The sequence below is a fragment of the Aotus nancymaae genome, unplaced genomic scaffold (assembly GCF_030222135.1).
Source record: "Aotus nancymaae isolate 86718 unplaced genomic scaffold, 86718_ANA_hifiasm-v0.15.2.pri h1tg000041l, whole genome shotgun sequence".
In the NCBI taxonomy this organism is placed as follows: domain Eukaryota; kingdom Metazoa; phylum Chordata; class Mammalia; order Primates; family Aotidae; genus Aotus; species Aotus nancymaae.
The window spans coordinates 6,054,293-6,070,116 of NW_026988455.1; the positions used below are offsets into that span (position 1 = coordinate 6,054,293).

Sequence of the window (15,824 nt, forward strand, 5' to 3'; positions counted from 1 at the left end):
CAAAGGATATAGATGAAAACATGCTTAGGGCAAGGAATGAGGGAAGGGGCATGAAGCTTCCATGACCCCCCACCCGGGTGCCACCCTCCACGAACCCCCATGTGTTCAGCTATCCAGAAGCTCACTGAACCAAGTCCTCTTGGGTTTTTATGGAAGCTTCATGATGTGAGCATTCCTTCGCCCAGAGCACAGGGCAGGACCCTCTCATGGGAGAGTCTTAGGACCCACATTCAGAAAGTTGCGCAAACACTGGAGTCCTGCCTGGGAGCAAGTGAAAGGAGGGAAGGAGAAGGTCAGAGGCTGCCAGTGCCACCTCACACACCCAACATCATAAAAAAAGACTGCAACAAGGGCTATGGCAGTGGTGATGGTTAATACTGAGTGTCAGCTTGATTGGATTGAAGGATACAAAGTATTGCTTCTGGGTGTGTCTGTGAGGGTGTTGCCAAGGAGATTAACATTTGAGTCAGTGGGTTGGGAAAGGCAGACTCACCCTTAAATCTGGGTGGGCACAATCTAATCAGCTGCCAGAATATAAGCTAGAATATAAGCAGGCAGAAAAATGTGAAAAGAGAGACAGGCTTAGCCTCCCAGCCCACATACTTCTCCCATGCTAGGTTCTTCCTGCCCTCAATTGGACTTCAAGTTCTTCAGTTTTGGAACTTGGACTGGCTCTCCTTGCTCCTCAGCCTGCAGATGGCCTATTGTGAGACCTTGTGATCATGTGAGTTAATACTTAAACTCTCCTGACTAATACAGGGGTTATGAGCCAGGAACCGTGGAAGAACACCAATATATACCATAACACCATAATGGTTCTAATCCTCCTGTGTTGTGTTAGTCTCCCAAGTAGCTGAGGCTATAGGCACATGCCAACACACCCTGCTAATTTTCTAAAAAAAAAAAACTGGGGCCAGATCTGGTGGCTCATGCCTGTAATCTCAGCACTTTGGGAGGCCGAGGCGGGTAGATCACGAGGTCAGGAGTTCAAGACTAGCCTGGCCAGATGGTGAAACCCTGTCTCTACTAAAAACTACAAAAATTAGCTAGGCATGCTGGCACATGCCTGTAATCCCAGATACTCAGGAGGCTGAGGCAGAGAATTGCTTAAACCCAGGAGGTGGAGATTGCAATGAGCTGAGATAGTGCCGCTGCACTCCAGCCTGGGCGACAGAGCAAGACTCCGTCTCAAAAAACCCCAAACATTTTTGTAGAGATGAGGGTTGAACTCCTGGCCTCAAGAGATCCTCCTGCCTTGGCCTCCCAAAGTGCTAGGATTACAAGTGTGAGCCACCACATGTGGCCCTGTTTGTTCTTTTTTTTTTTTTTTTTGAGATGGAGTTTCGCTCTTGTTAGCCAGGCTGGAGCGCAATGGCGTGATCTCGGCTCACCGCAACCTCCGCCTCCTGGGTTCAGGCAATTCTCCTGCCTCAGCCTCCTAAGTAGCTGGGATTACAGGCATGCGCCACCATGCCCAGCTAATTTTTTGTATTTTTAGTAGAGACAGGGTTTCACCATGTTGACCGGGATGGTCTCGATCTCTTGACCTTGTGATCCACCCGCCTAGGCCTCCCAAAGTGCTGGGATTACAGGCGTGAGCCACCACGCCCGGCCCCTGTTTGTTCTTTAAAGTCTAATCATTTGTACAGTGGCAATCAGAAAAGGTCTTTTAAAATATAATTTTATTATAAAATTATATGTTTTATACTTTTAAAATAACGAATTTTGAAATAATGTTTCCATGGGTTTTGATGGAATAATATGCTCTTATTTTGAAATAGCATTTGACTTGCTAATTCTAAAACAAAATGAGAAATTTTCAAATCCAGTTTAGAAGGTAAATTAGCACACATTTTTATTAGGAAGAGGATGCAGGAGAGATCTATTAATATCCTGGCTGTTTGGTGGGTGGTTGGTGGAATCAGTCTTATTACTGACTAGTAACATACCCCTTGGAGAAGCAAACCCTAAGGACACACTGGTACCACATGACTTAACTGTTCTCAGCATGGACCATCAGTATTTCCAGTCATTTCCACAGCTGACAGACTGACAATTGGATTTGTGCAGCAGTGACCCAGTTCAGTCACTCAGAGAGTTAAAAAGCACAAACATGTCACAACACAGGCAAAAATAGGAAAATGACAGCATGTGAAATACAATCAAGAGAAAAGGACTGAATCAAGGGAATCACGGGGGACCTTAAGTCCAGCACCTAATTTTATAGGTGAGAAATGGAGTCATGAACAGATGGAAGCTTGTCTTTGACTACACACTGCCCTAGCTGGAACTCAGACCTCTCAGCAATTAGCCCAGTGGCCCAAGGATTACTGGGCTCCTCCTGTTAAAGTCAGCGCTAACCTGCCCCAAGTACAGCAGCCTCTGGGCATCACGTTATCACTGTCTCAGAGGGTGTACCTGGCTGCTCTGCTGAAGGGTTGCTGTCCTGAGTAATTATTTTTTTAAAAATATATCTGTTGTTTTGTACTGAACTTACAGAAAAAGTTTGTTCTTTAAAACAGTTTTTTTTACTTCAAAAAAAAAATCTTTCTTTTTTTTTTTGGGAGGCTGAGTCTTACTCTGTCGCCCAGGTTGGAGTACAGTGACCCAGCTCACTGCATCCTCCACCTCCTGGGTTCAAGCAATTCTGCTGCCTCAGCCTCTCGAGTAGCTGGGATTACAGGCACGCACTACCACACGCAGCTAATTTTGTATATTTAGTAGAGATGGGGTTTCACCATGTTAGCCAGGCTGATCTTGAACTCCCAAGCTCTGGTGATCTGCCAGCTTCAGCCTCCCAAAGTGCTGGGATTACAGGCATGAGTCACCACGCCCAGCTTTTTAAAACATTTTATTGGAAATTGACAAATTGTAATTGTTTATATTTATAGGATACAAAGTGCTGTTATCATACATGTGTACAATGTGGAATGATTAAATGAAATTAATTAACCTATCCATCACCTCAAATATTCATCACTTTTTTATAGTGAGAACATCTGAAATTTGCTCTCTTACCAATTTTGAGCCAGGCGCGGTGGCTCGCCCCTGTAGTCCCAGCTACTCAGGAGGCTGAGGTGGGAGGATTGCTTGAGTCCAGGAGTTCTGGGCTGTAGTGCGCTATGCTGATCAGGTGTCTGCACTAAGTCTGGCATCAGTATGGTAACCTCCCAGGAGTGGGGGACCACCAGGTTGCCTAAGGAGGGGTGAACCGGCCCAGGTCAGAAACGGAGCAGGTCAGAACTCCCGTGCTGATCAGTAGTGGGATCGTGCCTGTGAATAGCCACTGCACTCCAGCCTGGGCAACAGAGCCAGACCCCATCTCTTAAATAAAATAAATAAATAAATAAATAAAAAATAAAACAATTTTGAGGCCAGGCATGGTGGCTCATGCCTGTAATCCCAGCACCTTGGGAAGCGGATGTGGGAGGATTGTTTGAGTTTGGGAGTTCAAGACCAACCTGGGCAACATGGTGAGACCTTGTCTCTACTAAAAGTAAAAAATTAACTGGGTGTAATAGTGTGCACTCTTTGCTGAATGCTCTTTGTTGAATAACTTTCTATGATCACAAATTTTAAAATAAGACATTCTACAGGCCAGGTGCAGTGGCTCATGCCTGTAATCCCAGCACTCTGGGAGGCTGAGGTGGGTGGATCACCTGAGGTTGGGAGTTTGAGACCAGACTGACCAACATGGTGAAACCCCACCTCTACTAAAAAAAACAAAAAACAAAAATTAGTCGGACACGGTGGCGCATGCCTGTAATCCCAGCTGCTAAGGAGGTTGAGGCAGAAGAATCCCTTGAACCTGGAAAAAGGAGGTTGCAGTGAGCCAAGATTGCACCACTACCCTCCAGCCTGGGTGACAGAGTGAGACCCTGTCTCAATAATAATAATAATAATAATAATAATAATAATAATAATAATGTGTTATGTGGGTGTGGTAGCACAGACCTGTAGTCCTAATTACTGGGGAGGCTGAAGCAAGAGATCATTTGAGGCCAGGTGTTCAAGGCTGCAGTGAGCTATGATAGTGCCTGTGAATAACCACTGCTTGGGAAACATAGCAAGACTCTCTCTCAAAAACAAACAAAAAACACCCTCCAAAATCATGTGTTTCTTTGTGTCCTGCTTTAATCATTGATTGTATCATGAGTATTCCCAGAGCAACAGGTTTCATGGCCCACTGTTTTCCAGGATGGAACCCTGTTTATTTTGATCCTCTTGATATTCCCAGCGTTTAGCACCATACTGGTACACAGCAGAAACTCAATATGACTATGTCATAGTTCAACTCATCTTTTATTGTGGCACACTGAGATTGATTCTAGTTTTTTCACAATTATAAATACTGCTGCTTGAATATTCTTTGATGAATCTTTGCACCTACTCTTTATTATTGCCTTATGATAAATTCCTAGAAGTGGAATTACTAGATCAAAGGCTTTAGAAACATATTGGCAAATTGCCCTTCAGAAAAATGGTTCAATCCCCCCATCTTCCTGCCAACTTTCTTTCCTTTTTTTTTTTTTTTTTAGGACAATGAAGATATTTTTCTCTTGAGAACTGTAGTGCTGGCAAAACATTTTAAAAGCACTCCACCCATTTTGATAGAATAAAAACAGCTTTTGGACACTTTATGTCTGTATTATATTAAATCACACCAGTAATTTATCTAGAGGTGAAAGGTTATTGAAGCCACTGTTAAATCACTTATATTCCTTGGACTTGTTCTGCCTTCTACGTTTAATAAGAGAAAACATATGATTTTTGCTTGAAAGAGAGCAAGTGAGCCAAGATTGGCTGTCATGGAACTACTGTTGGATGAATTGGCTAGGAGACCAGGGGATATGGCAGAAGAAGGTGTAGAATTGAACTGCAGCAGTGGGAAGCAATGGGCTACGGACTCACCTGCAGGACAATGTGGGCAGAGCTTCAAGCATACTGCAAGGTGGGGGGAGGGGACATGCATTTTTAAAATATGTAAAAATTAATATGCACATTAAACAATCAGAATGCTGCCTATATGGGAGGAAGGGAGTGGTCCATTGGGATAAAATGTAAGAGGAACAGTGGACAGCCAGTGATGCTGCTAATGTGCCATAAACCAAGGAGTCCAAGTAACCTAGTCCACAAGAAGAAAGGCAGAAAAGAAGGGAGGGAGAGAGGAAGGGAGGAAGAAAGCGGGGAAGGAAAGAAGGAAGGAAGAAGGGAAGGAAGGGAGGGAGGAGGAAAAATGGAGGAAGGAAGGCAAGTTGGGAGGGAGGGAAGGAAGGAAGCAAGCAGGGAAGGAAATATCTAAAAAGGGACGGAAGGAAGGAGGGACAGAGAGAGAAAGGAAGGAAGGAAGGGCTGTGGCACCCTTTGAGCCCTGACTGTCGTTATCTCCATGTGCACTGCCCTGGAGTCCTTTATCTCTCTGGGCCTTGGTGGCACTGTGATGGGGAGAGGGTAGATGATTTCTAAGGTCTCAACCATACCATGCTGCACCTCAAAGCACAAGTAGGACATGAATGCTGTGGCCTAGTCTCTTAAGTGTAAATACAGGTGTAGTGTTTTTCCCGTATATGCTGACAAATACTACAAGAAGAAAGCCATGTGCTTTATATAAGAAGTATTTTTCACATAGACTTCCATGATATTATAAGCAGATGTGAGTCATTTATTACATTTACAAACAGCAAAGTCCCATAATGATGGACCTCCCTAGGACGGCCAGTTATTCTTTGGCAGAATTCCAGCAGGAAATTTTCTGGTGTCAACGGTTCTTCTTTCCTCTTGGAACCACACAATATTAGACAATGTTTGAATTATTTAAATAGGCCCAAGTCTGCAGTTCATTGTCTTATTTCAAAAGATTGTGTTTCTATAAAATCATATCAAATGCCTGAGATCCTGACCAAAAAATTGAGTGAAAAAAAAAAAAAAATCAGGCACAGATACTCCTGGCTGTTGAAGGAAAGTATACAGCAGAAGGAAATGATACTGCATAATGAAAGTCAGTATCCATTGTTTGAAAGGTTTATGTAAACACAAGAGGACATAATGCTGTCGGTTGGCCCTAAAGGCGAAGATGTGTGTGAGCCTGGGCAAGATGGCAAAACCCCGTCTCTACAAAAAACACAAAAATTACAGGGCATGGTGGTGCATTCCTGTTATCCTAGCCTCCTAGAGAGGCTGAGGTGCGAGGATTGCTTGAGCTCAGGAGGTAGAGGCTGCAGTGAGCCATAAGTGAGCTACTCTACTCCAATATGGGTGAAAGAGCAAGACGGTATCCAGAAAAAAAGAAAAAATCCGAGTCACGGCATCAAAAAAAAAAGATGTGTGTGTATCTGTGTGGTAATTTTGAGTTAATTTAGTTAAAAATTGCACACCACTCTCATAAGAGCAACAACAAAGTTGGTGTATTACAATATGTGAGGAGCTAGGGGTTGGCTAAAAGCAATGTTTCCCTTTATTATGGAAGGGAACAGCAAACCCTACTGAAACCTTGACACCATCTATGATGATGGATCCCAGACCATCACTGTGTAATCAGTTTCATCCTGGTTTTCTTTTGAAAGAGGAAGCAGGTTGAAAACCAGGGGTTTTCTCTGATTTTAGAACAAAAAGACAGGCCAACTTTTCAATATTCTGTTGGTCTTAGTCAAGTTATGTAGGACCCAGTCCTTCGGCTCTAGCTGCTGCCAGGAATTAGATACACACATGGAAAGAGATGAGCAGGAACAAAATACCGTGAGCCTTACCAGTGGAGAGCATTTCCTCTGTTCTTGGCTTGGCTAATGGGGACCTGGACTCTGGCAGAAACACTGTCAGTTTCAGCATTTGTGGAGACAAAGACCAGGGCTTCTCCCGGCATGGGCTGCTCTCTCGCGCTGCTGCAGCCCCTGCTGATGTTAGTTTATTTCAGCCTACCTTGCACTGGGGGTGGGTGGGTACATGAGAGAGACAGGAAAGTGGTGAGGAACAGGATTACTATCATGAGAAAACAGACCCTGAGACTCTGAGATTTGCATGGAGTGGGTTGACTGGGGAGTGCTTTCAGGAACACACTATTGAGGGAGTAAGGAAAACAGGCTGCACGAGGAAAAGGTTGGACTGTGATGCAGTCATGAACAGACCTCGGCCCATTGCAAGGGAGGCTCTGATGCTGGAGCAGCTCTTTAGAGCTTTCCCTGTGGACTTTCTTGCCCACTGCCTATATGGGAGGAAGGAAGTGGTTCCCCGTATTTGAATGCCAATCATGTGGTCACTGGCTGCTGGCTGTCAACTCCCTCTACCCCACATCCCACATGCCTGGAAGGGCTGGATAGAGACTCAGAAAAGAGCCATCAGCTGCCAACACCCCAGTGGATGGGGAGGAGTGCCTCAGTGGACACACCACAACACCCATTACACAATATGAAATACATTTCAGCTATTCCAGGAAGCAAGCCCAGAACACCAGCTACAGTGCAAGGCAGTACATTTTAAGTGTCATATGAATGACACCAATTACATGTTTTATAGATGTACAGAGAAATGACAGAAAGCTAGAAGAGGAATTATGAATTATTAGACTCAACCTGTTTGTTATTATTTTTTTGAGATAGAGTCTCTCTGCTACCCAGGCTGGAGTGTGGTGGCGCAGTCTTGGCTCACTGCAACCTCCACCTCTGGGGTTCAAGCAATTCTCCCATCTCAGCCTCACGAGTATCTGGGACTACAGGCGTGCACCACCAAACCTGGCTAATTTTTGTATTTTTGGTAGAGAAAGGGTTTTGCCATGTTAGCCAGGCTGGTCTGCAACTCCTGACCTCAAGTAATCTGCCTGCCTTGGCATCCCAAAGTGCTGGGATTTGAGGCATGAGCCACTATGCCTGGCCACAACCTGTTCATTTTGCAAATAAAATCACTATGATGTTAAAAGGGAAGGGACATATCCAAGGTCACATATCTACTGTGGAGCCACCAGTAGAACCCAGGTTTCCTGATTCTCACTTCAATTTTCATTTTCCTCTTCAGTAAACTGCCCCCATTGGGAGTGATTACTTTTGACAGGATTGATCTGCAAAATCTTGAATAGAACCCAATAAAGTAGAAAACAGAAACCCCAAAATAGTCCTCAATTGCAGAATTAAATTCAAGCCAGTATCTTTGGTCTTAGTCTTAAAAATGGGCAAAGTCAAGATAAAGTAGTAGAAAGATCCCACTTATAAATAATTCCATGTTTCCTCACTTGTCTATCTGTGGGAATGTGGGAGGCTGCCATCTCTTCTGAAGGAATGGGCAGCTCTAGCCATGCTCATTTTGTGGAGATGAGAAATGGTTTCTTAGGGTGCTCCCAAAAAAACACCAAAGAATTTACGGGCAAGAAACCACCAGAGTCAACATGAGACCACACTGGTGGCATCTAGGGTTGTCTGGTAAACCACAACTGTAGTCTTTTTTTTTTTGAGACGGAGTTTCGCTCTTGTTACCCAGGCTGGAGTGCAATGGCGCGATCTCGGCTCACCGCAACCTCCGCCTCCTGGGTTCAGGCAATTCTCCTGCCTCAGCCTCCTGAGTAGCTGGGATTACAGGCACGTGCCACCATGCCCAGCTAATTTTTTGTATTTTTAGTAGAGACGGGGTTTCACCATGTTGACCAGGATTGTCTCGATCTCTTGACCTTGTGATCCACCCACCTCAGCCTCCCAAAGTGCTGGGATTACAGGCGTGAGCCACCGCGCCTGGCCTAACTGTAGTCTTAAGTGCGGTCACCTTCTTCCAAATGACAGCATATTTTCTACCTTACCTGATTCTATTAGTATGATGGGGTTTCCCCAAATGTGGTCTCTGGATCAGCTGCAGCATGATTCAGAAAAGATTTTTAAAGGAAAAGATTTAGTAAATGCGTATATCCTGGAGCAGGGCCTAGGCATTTGAACGAGCTGTCTCATGAATCTCGTCTCTTTCTAGAGAAATGTCCAATGGCTAGAAAGCCTCCCTCTCTCCAGCCTTGCAGTCCCATGGTGGGTCTCTGTATGGTCTTACCTGAAATCTGGGAATATTCATTTCCCTGGAGATTTCCCCTTCAGAGAGGATTGTTTCCATCTTTTCAACATTATGTAAAGGGAATAATTCTATAATTAATTTCAGATTGGGTGAGAATATTTCTTCTTGCAGATACGGATGAGCTCTGTTATACAAATGGGGAAAATTTCCCAATATATTTAAAATATTATATAACTGTAGAACCCCTGCCCAACAATATGACAGTAACAATATGACATATTGCCAAACTGACAATATCGGCTGCTCCTAAATGGAGACTTTTAAAAACTTAAATAACAAACAAAGCTTTTGAAACTAAAGGTTTTTTTTTATCTTCATTTGAATAGAATTTAGGGGATTTGGTGCCTTCTTAGTGTTAATTCCTGTGATCATGTATTTCCATAAACTTTATTATAAATATTCTAATTCAATGAATTCTAAGCTCTCATGAACCTTTCAGGGAAAGAAGGTGCCTACCACCAAGTGTATTCTTTCACATGCTAATGCTAGAATTAGAACATCCAGGCTGGGCACAGTGGCTTACGCCTATAATCCCAGCACTATGGGAGGCTGAAGTGGGCAGATCACCTGAGGTCAGGAGTTCAAGACAAACCTGGCCAACATGGTGAAATCCCATCTGTATTAGAAATACAAACATTAGCCGGGCATGATGGCGGGCGCCTGTAATCCCAGCTACTCAGAAGGCTGAGGCAGGAGAATCATTTAAATCCGGGATGTGGAGGTTACAGTGAGCCGAGATGGCGCCACTGCACTCCAGCCTGGGTGACAGAGTGAGACTCCATCTCAAAATAATAATAATAATAATAATAAAATTCCTATTTTGCAGCCCCTAATGAATCTTCAATTCAGACAACACGAATAAGTAGGTGAAACCATTTGATAAAAGGCAGATGGGAATTTTACAATGGCAAGATCCAGCTGGCACCTCCTGAACATATTGGTCAGTCTTAGCTTCACTGAAAAATGGACAAGCTGACACTATGAGCCGCCTGACATGATGTAGTATGGAACGCACCGCACCAGCTATGAAGTGTGGTTGCCTGAAAGTCAAACCTGAACCGAGCTAAGCTGATAGAACCAACTTCAAGTATACAATAAGAGGTTAGTGGACCAAGTTAAACAACTTCACAAGGAAGCAACACGTAGATCGGGAATATGGAACGTTCTATGTAACAGCTAAGGAGTTTTCTTCAAGTTAATGCCATAGAAAAATAAGAATGGGCTACTCTAGATATCAAGATTAAAAGAGAGTTGAGAAACACAGGAAACTGATCTACTGTTTGGTATTTTAAAGACAGGGAAATCTGTGAATATAGACTGGATGTGATCATAATATAGATAATATCAAGGAATAATTACTAATTTTAATAGGTGTGATGTCATTGTGCCTATGTAAGAAAATGTCCGTATGTTGTAGAGAGTGGAGTATATATAGTGAGCAGGGGTGAAATCACATGGTGTCTGAGATCAGCTTTAAAATATGCATACATGCTGGGCGTGGTGGCTCATGCCTGTAATCCCAGCACTTTGGGAGGCTGAGGCGGGTGGATCACCTAATGTCGGGAGGTTGAGACCAACCTGACCAACATGGGAAACTCTGTCTCTACTAAAAATACAAAAAAATTAGCTGGGTGTGGTGGTGCATGCCTGTAATCCCAGCTACTCGGGAGGCTGAGGCAGGAGAATTGCTTGAACCCAGGAGGCAGAGGTTGCAGTGAGCCGAGATCACACCACTGCACTCCAGCCTGGGCAACAAGAGCGACACTCCATCTCAAAAAGAAAAAAAAAATGCACACACAAAGAATAGATGGACCAAGTAGCAATATCTAGAGATTGTTGAAGTTGAGTGACGGGGCATATGTGGTTCATTATATAATTCTCTTTACTTTTGTTACATATTTGAAAATTTTCATAAAACATATTAAAAATAAAACCTACCAGTCTGGGCGCAGTGGCAATTCCAGCACTTTGGGAGGCCGAGGCAGGTAGATCATCTGAGGTCAGGAGTTCGAGACCAGCATGGCCAACATGGTGAAACTGCATCTCTACTAAAAATACAAAAATGTAGCTGGGCTTGGTGTCACATACCTGTAGTCCCTGCTACTTGGGAGACTGAGGCAGGAGAATTGCTTGAACCTGGGATGTGGTGGTTGCAGTGAGCTGAGATTGTGCCACGGCACTCCAGCCTGGGGGACAGAGTGAGACTCCATCTCCAAAAAAAAACCTACCTACAAAGTAATAACAAGATAGCAAGAAGCAGAACAGTATGCTATCCTTTGTGGAAAGAAGTAAATATATGTCTATGCTTGTGTAGGCACAGAATATCCTGGAAAGATACCCAAAAGTCTGGTAGAAGTGACTGCCTCTGAAGAGGCTGGGGGACAGGAATGGGAGGTGTTATTCAAGTAAGTTTTTGAGGAGGGGATGGAGATATTACAAAAGGAGAGAAGGTAGTTTCATAAACTTGTCCTCTTGTGAATTTACTTTTTTTCCCTATAAATATCCTAGTGATCTACTGGTTTTAAACTGGGCATTTGTGGGCCTTGTTTATTTATTTATTTATCTGAGATGGAGTCTTGCCCTCTCACCCAGGCTGAAGTGCGGTGGCAGGATCGTGGCTCACTGCATCCTCTGCCTCCCATGTTCAAGTGAAGTCTCCTGCCTCAGCCTCCCAAGTAGCTGGGATTACAGGCACGTGCCACCATGCCTGGCTAATTTTTGTATTTTTAGTAGAGACAGAGTTTCGCCATGTTGGCCAGGCTGGTCTTGAACTCCTGACCTCGGGTGATCTACTTACCTTGCCTCCCAAAGTGCTGGGATTACAGGCGTGAGCCACTGCACCTGGCCTGTGGGCCACATTTAGCTGATAGAGTTAATTTATGTAAAAGGCAGTAGAGAAAGTTATTTAATTAACATATATCCAGTGGCTGCTGCTATGGGTGCTGGGTCCTATGGTACAAAAAGATGAGTCAGACATTGTCAGCATCAAAATGACAGTTTAATAGCAGTTTACTATTGCTTTATTTTTTATTTTAGACATAAAAAGAAACTTCATATGATCAATTCTTTTATTTTTACTATCTTTCCAATCCATTCAAAAGTCTATTTATCTGTACCTATTGGTATGGGCAATGAAGAAAGAGATTCACTGATCAGTAGTCTGACTGAAGGCCAATGAATTTAGAAATCTTGTATGTAGGGAAACTCTGTACTTAGGTATTATAGCAACAAAGATCATTAAGTAAGAGTTAGAGGGGAGCCGGGCAAGATGGCTCATGCCTGCAATCATAGCACTTTGGGAGGCTGAGGTGGGAAGACTGCTTGAACTAAGGAGTTTGAGAGTAGCCTGGGAACATAGTGAGACTGTGTCTCTACAAAAAATTAAAAAAAAAAAAAATTAGCTGGGTGTGGTGGTGTGTGCCTATAGCCCCAGTTATTTGGGAGGCTGAGGTGGGAGGACTGCTTGAACCCAGTTGGTCAAGCCTGCAGTGAGCTGAGATCCTGCCACTGCAGTCCAGCCTAGATGACAGAGTAAGATACTGTCTCAAAAAACCCAACCAACCAGCAAACAAAATAAAAGAGTTAGAAGGGAATGAAGTGGAATTACAGAGCTCAGTGATATGAAAATACCACTTTATTCCACTGACTATTATGAAGAGCCCTATTTTTGCATAGTATCCTTGTGGTTCTAAGCTACTTATCAATGGTTTAAAAAGATTTTAAAAACTTTAATTTCATAGGGAGCCAAATGATGTTTTTGCAAATAATCCTTCTAATGTTAGAGAACATAAAATGTTTTCTAGGCTGGGTGTGGTGGCTCACACTTGTAATCCCAGCACTTTGGGAAGCCCAGGCAGGCAGATCACTTGAGGTCAGAAGTTCGAGACCATCCTGGCCAACATGATGAAACTCCATCTCTACTAAAAAACAAAAATGAGCTGGGTGTGGTGGCACGTGCCTGTAATCTCAGCTACTCCAGAGGCTGAGGCATGAGAATTGCTTGAACCCGAGAGGCAGAGCTTGTAGTTAGTGGGGATTGTGCCACTGCACTCCAGCTGGGGTAACAGAGTGAGACTCTGTCTCAAAAAATAAATAAATGTTTTCTAATTATTTCTGATTTTTAATTTTACTTTTTAAATTTTTTGGTGAAGCTATGGATTATATTGAATATATTTTAGTTTTGGGTAGAAAAAAAGCTAATGGAGTTGGTGCTTGAGCTTTTGTTTTTTTCTTTGTTTTCATCTTATTTTAGACTGCACTGGGAAAATATTTAAATGATGTTAAGAACTGATGCACTACAAATCACTTGAATAGATATTTTCTTCTGTTTCCTTCTCTACTCAGCTGCCCTCCAACTTATCTTTTTTTTTTTTTTAAGAGATGGGGTTCCACCATGTTGGTCAGGAGGCTGGTCTCGAACTCTTGACCTCGTGATCCACCCACTTTGGCCTTCCAAAGTGCTGGGATTACAGGCATGAGCCACATGCCCAGCCCATCTTACCAACTCTACAGTCTTTGTAAAGGTGATTCTGACCTAATCTGAAAATTCTGAGTTTGTAAAAACAAATATAGAACCATGTGAAATGTCAAAAGTCTGCAAATCTCAATGGAATCACTTTTTGCTTTTTGAGACGGAGTCTCGCTCTCTTGCTCAGGCTGGAATGCAGTGGCGGGATTTCAGCTTACTGCAACAACTGCCTCCCGGGTTCAAGCAATTCTCCTGCCTGAGCCTCCTTAGTAGCTGGGATTACAGGTGCATGCCACCACACCCGGCTAATTTTTGCTATTTTTAGTAGAAATGGGGGTTTCACCATCTTGGCCAGGCTGGGCTCGAACTCCTGACTTCAGGTGATCCACCTGCCTTGGCCTCCCAAAGTGCAGTGAATATAGGTATGAGCCACCACCCCTGCCTTGGAATCACCTTTTGAGGCAAATTGCAGAAAATCAAAACTTAGTGAATTAATGGAATCACCTTTTGAGGCAAATTGCAGAAAATCAAAACTCACTGAATTAATGGAGCTCTAGGAGATGGATCTGGAAGGAAATAAAAATACACTTAAAATGGTGAGACACATAATATATGAGTCATTTCATCAGAGCTCCTGCTACAAAGTTAACCTTAAAAGTTCCAGGCTATTCTGGACTGCTCTGGGCAACAGAAGACAGGACAAGGACCATATCTGTTACTCTGTACCTAAGACTGGTCTTACCAGAAAATGTCTTCTTTTCATGTTTTCTAAACTCATGGAGCTTGTAACTCTGAAGGAAGTGATAAGATGAAAGAAGACTTTTAAAGACCTTTTATAGACAGAATCAATTTGAATATCTGGTGTGGCCTCTCTAATCTTAAAAGGGAAGGCAGAGACCCTTTTATTGAGTAGATGTCTGCCACAGCTGAGTGGGAGAGTGTCTTGTTCATAATACATCCTGGCATCAACTCAGTAAATATTTGTTAAATTGATTTAAAGAAATAGGCAAGTAAGAATTGTGCTGGACATACTTATTTTGTCATTGATGTAAACTCATAGTCCCCACTTACCTCCCTGAAGTTACACTCAATATATCTAAGTAATTTCTACTTAAATTTACTATATTTCATTTGATCACTTTTAATTAAATAGTGAAAAACAATTACTGACTTAGACATGATCTAATCATCTTATTTTGTTTAGAACAAATCCATTCCATTTGAGGTAGACCTAGAATAATATTACCTAGATGACAATAAATATAATATTTTAAAGTTAATATTGGTCAAAACCCTAAATAAAATGTTTTTGATTTTTGTAAAAAGAGTTCTGCGGCACCTTTAGAGGTGCCATGGATGAACCCGGAAAGGGTGAAAAGAAGATGCCTAGAGAATAGCAATTTAAAAGAAAAAGATATACTTGTTTTGCCCCTTGACCTGACCGACACTGGTTCCCATGAAGCGGCTACTAAAGCTGTTTCCAGGAGTTTGGCAGAATCGACATTTTGGTCAACAATGGTGGGGTATCCCAGCGTTCTTTGTGCATGGATACCAGCTTGGATGTCTACAGAAAGCTAATAGAGCTTAACTACTTAGGGACGGTGTCCTTGACAAAGTGTGTTCTGCCTTACATGATCGAGAGGAAGCAAGGAAAGATTGTTACTGTGAATAGCCTCCTGGGTATCATAGCTGCACCTCTTTCCAGTGGATACTGTGCCAGCAAGCATGCTCTTCGGGGTTTTTTAAATGGCCTTCGAATGGAACTTGCCATATACCCAGGTATAATAGTTTCTAACATTTGCCCGGGACCTGTGCAATCAAATATTGTGGCAAATTCCCTAGCTGGAGAAGTCACAAAGACTATAGGCAATGGTGGAGATCAATCCTACAAGATGGCAACCAGTCGTTGTGTGCGGCTGATGTTAATCAGCATGGCTAATGATTTGAAAGAACTTTGGAATATAGAACATCCTTTCTTGGTACTAGCATATTTGTGGCAATACATGCCAACCTGGGCCTGGTGGATAACCAACAAGATGGAGAACTAGGGACGGGATGAATCCTGCTTATCTGTGAAATGCAGTTAACACATCAGCTGGACCTATTTCCTGAATGCAGGGTGACCCTTCTGTTATTTAAAGATGTCAAAAATGCAGGAGACTTGAGAAGAAAAGCCTTGGAACGGACCATCGATGGATCACTGATAAATCCTACAGTGATTGTCGATCCACTTCAGATACTTGTGGCAGCAAACAAAGCAGTTCACCTCTACAAACTGGGAAAAATGAAGACAAGCACTCTATCTACTGAAATTATTTGC

General features: G+C 43.0%; 1 pseudogene; it reads left to right on the top strand.

The window, feature by feature from the left end:
• Window positions 1-14,860: 14,860 nt before the first annotated feature.
• LOC105710598 (dehydrogenase/reductase SDR family member 7-like) lies at window positions 14,861-15,552 on the top strand (annotated as a pseudogene).
• The last annotated feature ends 272 nt before the right edge of the window (window positions 15,553-15,824 follow it).